Source organism: Mandrillus leucophaeus, unplaced genomic scaffold (genome assembly GCF_000951045.1).
Source record: "Mandrillus leucophaeus isolate KB7577 unplaced genomic scaffold, Mleu.le_1.0 Scaffold693, whole genome shotgun sequence".
NCBI lineage: Eukaryota > Metazoa > Chordata > Mammalia > Primates > Cercopithecidae > Mandrillus > Mandrillus leucophaeus.
Window position 1 is genome coordinate 277,213 of NW_012107508.1, and position 4,726 is coordinate 281,938.

A 4,726-nucleotide genomic window follows, 5' to 3' on the forward strand; every position below is an offset into this window, starting at 1 on the left:
TGTGTGTGTGTGTGTATATATATTTTGGGGGGATTCTGAGTGTCAGTGGAATTTGGGTAAAACAAGAAATGGAGACAGCACTCAAAAGGCTTCAGAGAGATTCTCTAAGCCTGTTTGCCAGATTTCTTAAGCAAGCAGGTGCCCAGGCAAGCTTGATCCTGAGATGAACTCAAGGTGCACGAGCTACCCTGAAACACTGCTGCATTTCAAAAAGAAAAAAGAAACCTAAGACCTTTTCCCCCTTTCATCTTTCCAAACAAGCAACCTAAAATATTTAACTGGGCCCATTGCATCATTCATGAATCTGACAGTACTCGTTCTCACAATCCTATGTGCACGCAACTACAAGTCCAGGGCCCTAATGTTTACCTTTTCCAGATAATAGGTGAGGTTGTCCAAGCTGGCCTCCCTCTCTGCTGAGAGCACTCCAGCAGCTTCCCAATGTTGGCCTTTAGAACAGCCTGAATTTCAGTTAAAAAATAAGCTTCCCCTGTCACACTATGCCTTCTTGAATCTGATAGCTTAAGTGCAGTAAAATCTGATAAATGTAGCTTTTCTGTGCCCGTTTCAGGCCGCATTTAGAAGGCAACATCAACAGGATTTTCCTTTTCCTAGACACAGCTCAACTCCATAAAGGACTTCTGTTTTGTAATCTGTTTTCGAGATCTGATGCGTGTGTTTCTAACACCCCGTCACGTGAGGAGGTCTGACGTAGTCACCCAACATGACTATGAGAAAATATACTGCAAAGATGTGTGTGGGATGGTGCAGCCAGCTCACTGAAGCAAAATGTCCTTTGTCGGAGAACTTTCCGCAGGGAATAACAGACCCGTGCAGTAGATTTCACTTTGATATGGGCCCTGCGCTGGCCCAGTATGGACTGCAGGTTTGACTTTTGCAGGATTCCAGGTCAGTATCCTAATACAGTGCGTTCTTTTTTTAGTTAGGTTTATTTCTAAGTTTCTTTTTATAGAAGACAACTTGCCGTAGAGGGAGGAGAAAGTTGCTCTGTCGATTCAGTTGTTATTATGTACGTTAGTTAGGAGCTGCATGGCCAAGGGCTGGCAAGAGGGCTCTTGGCCTTTTCCTCTGATTAGAAGATTTTTAAAAATGGAGTTTAATCTGGCCCTGGAGAGTGGCTTTGAGTAAGTGACTTGTAGTTCTAAGAATGTACACTGAAAAGGTTTACTTCACTCTCCTCTCTGTAATGTCTTAGAGCTTTACTAATAAAAATACACCAGATTTTACTAACAAGCCCTATAAAGATCTGCATAATAAATGCATTGGTTAACAATTTAAAGAGATTTTTCAAGTTTTTTTTTTTTTTTTATATGGAAACTATCTTTTTAAGTTTTCTGTGCATTTCAGTAAGATCACCTTAACTAATTGAAAGGAGAGAAAATTTAGTTAAGCTGGAAATACTGGGAAGTAGTTAAAGTCAGATTATTGCCAAGAATTATTTCCCTTATTTTCAAATTCATTCCCAGAATGAGTGAACCAATACTTAAAAAGCAATATCCAGGATAGATTACTGTGACCAAGCTAACCTTTGAGACTTGGAAGGCCAGGATGCAAGCAGTGATAGATTGATTGTATAAACAGATTGTAGGTAGCAGCCTCAAAGAACAATTTTCACCTGTGTCCAGTGTGGAGTGGACTGTTGCTCCACCTGGTTTTTCAGCCATGTTCAAACTCAAGAAATAGTCATCGCCTCAAACTTGGAAAATTAAGACAGGTATGGAGAGTGTGTATATCTGCGTGACTGTGGGTGTGTCTGTGTTTCTGTATCCCTTGGTCTCCATCTGTCTCCTGAGGATTTCTGCTTTGTGTTTCACCACATTTTATTCACTGTCTCTTTAGTCCTTTTAGGCTTATATAGATTTATTATATTGAGTAAAATAATTTTTAAATAATTTCTTAGAAAATTATTTAATTAAGATTTTTAATTAAATTTGTTTTGACTTTTTTTGGTTTTGGTTTTGGTCAGCACAGCAGTTCTCAAATTTTTTGGTCCCTAGACTCCCTTACACTCTTACAATCATTGGGTATGCAAAGAGCTTTTTTTATTTGAGTTCTTTCTATCAATATTTACCATATTCAACATTTTAAATAAGAATTGAAAGAACTATTAGATTGATGCAAAGGGAATTGCAGTTTTTGCCACTATTTTTAATTGCACCTACCTAGTATTTATTAACTGATGGAAAATGACTGTGATAAATCCAACGGAATGATAAAATAACATTTTATTAAAAGTAACTATTTTCTAAAACAAAAAAAAAATAGTAAGAGGACTAGTACTGTTTTACATGTTTGCAAATATTTTAAAGTCTGGCTTAATAGAAAGAGAGCTAGATTTTCATCTGTGCTCCTGCCTTCAGCTGTGGCACGCTGTTTTAGTGGAAGTATGTCAAGGAAATCCAGCTTCTCACAAATAGGTAGTTGGAAAGGGAAGGAATTTTTTAATAGCCTTTTCAGCTAATTATGGATATTCTTTGATACTACACCAAAACTTGACAAGTGATAATTTCCTAAAAGTGTGTTTTTGTTAGTAAATCTTTAAGAGATTGCAGAGAGAAGAGTGAAGCAATCCTACATTCTTAGAACTCGAAGGCACTTTCTCGAGGCTGCTCTCTAGGGCAAGTTCCCCTCTGCTCACTCTCAACATCACCAGCAACGGCTTGTCATGCCTACAGGTGCAGAGAGTACAAAGATGAATCAGATTGTCCCTGTTCTCAAGGAGCTCATAGGGAAGATATAAATGTGAACAAATGCATGATACCATACATTGTAATGATGGGAAACCAAAAACTAGAAATTCTGGAGGAGCAAGGCTATCCAGATAAGACATCAACTGAGACATGAACAAGCGAGGATTGCCAGGCAGGGGAACTAGGGACTGGGAGAGAAGGATAATCTTTTTATTTTTTTATTTTTTTTGAGAAGGAGTCTCGCTGTGTCTCCCAGACTGGAGTGCAGTGGCGCGATCTCGGCTCACTGCAAGCTCCACCTCCCGGGTTCATGCCGTTCTCCTGCCTCAGCCTCCTGAGTAGCTGGAACTACAGGCGTGTGCCACCGCCCCCGGCTAATTTTTTGTATTTTTAGTAGAGACAGGGTTTCACCGTGTTAGCCAGGATGGTCTCGATCTCCTGACCTCGTGATCCACCCACCTCGGCCTCCCAAAGTGCTGGGATTACAGGCATGAGCCACCACACCCGGCCTGAGAAGGATAATCTTAAGAGGAAATACAGTTTCTCTCCTAAGGCTTTATTCAGGCAGAATGTAGAAGTCGTCCAAAGTTATAAGAAAAGGAACCCATGACAAGGGAGAGTGTGTGCTGTGTGTGTGTTGGGGGGAGGTAGGGAGTGGGGATGTAGGGAGTGGGGAGGCTAGGATGGAGAAGAGGACTTCTACTTTTTACCTTAATGCATATCTGTGCTGTTTCAGTCTTTGACCATGAGCATAGATTCATTTTCTTTTTCTAAAGCTAGGAAATTCTAAAAAGCAAGTGAAGAAAGTTCATTTCAGTCATCAAAAGTATCTTAAGTGCCTCTTGTTTACATTATGTGTATATGTTTTTAATTATATAAGGCTGAAGCATAGCAGGAGATAAAAACTGAAAATTCCAAATATGCTAATTTACTAGAATTTCCCAGTGGCATTTATATAAAGTCTAATTATAAAATATGTTTATCATATATTTATATAATTCTTTAAAGTACTTTAAATATTTGTACAATATACTTTATGTAAGTATACACAAATGTCCTTATAAGTATGATATATAATTTTTTATTTAATTTATACAGGCTGGCTGTGGTGGCTCAGGTCTGTAATCCAAGCATTTTTTGAGGCCAAGGTGGGAGGATCACTTGAGCCCAGGATTTGAGACCAGCCTGGGCAACATAGTGGGACCCCATCTCTAACAAAAAATTTAGAAACTGTCCAAGGATGGTGGCACACGCCTGTAGTCCCAGCTACTGTTGGGGGATGGGGGAAAGCTGAGGTGGAAGGATCACTCAAACCCAGGAGTTCAAGGCTGTAATGAGCCATGACAGCACCACTGCCGGCTGATGGCACTCCAGCCTGCGTGGCAGAGCAAGACCCCGTCTTAAAAAAGAAAAAAGATAATAAAAGTAAAATAATGTATATAGAGATTTATATTTTGTTTATATATAAAATACTGGATGACCATTCATCCTGATTTTTTGAGGTACAAGCCCAATGTATACCTGTTTTCCTGGCATTAGTTGTACCTCCTTTCTCTCTCAAGTGTCCTGTTTTGGATGCTGAATTATATGTTCATCCTATTTCCATATCTGTGCTTATAAAATGTATTTAAATATAATATATGTCCATGTATTTATATATGCATGCTTGTATTTGCACACATATGTGGCTGTATACATATGTGTACTATACATTTTAAAAATATATTTTAGGCCAGGCACAGTGGCTCACGCCTGTAATCCCAGCACTTGGGGAGACCGAAGTGGGCAGATTACAAGGTCAGGAGTTCAAGACCAGCCTGGCCAACATGGTGAAACGCTGTCTCTACTAAAAATACAAAAATTAGCCAGCCATGGTGGCACACACCTGTAAGCCCAGCTACTTGGGAGGCTGTGGCAGAAGAAAAGCTTGAACCCTGGAGGCAGAGGTTGCAGTGAGCCAAGATCGCACCACTGCACTCCAGCCTGGGCAACAGAGTGAGACTCCGTCTCAAAAA

The 4,726-nt window shown here is 39.8% G+C and overlaps 1 protein-coding gene across 7 annotated transcripts in view; it reads left to right on the forward strand.

Annotated features, from left to right (window-relative positions):
- ZBTB38 (zinc finger and BTB domain containing 38) overlaps positions 1 to 4,726 on the forward strand; it is a 144,527-nt gene that overhangs the window by 119,104 nt on the left and 20,697 nt on the right. Inside the window, exon 1 of one of the 7 annotated variants that reach the window (XM_012002649.1) lies at positions 389 to 909. The exons of the other annotated variants lie outside the window; for them this stretch is intronic. The gene's annotated coding sequence lies outside the window, so the exon portion shown is untranslated. Of the gene's footprint in view, positions 1 to 388; positions 910 to 4,726 lie in introns of those variants that run through there. 7 annotated transcript variants of the gene reach the window in all.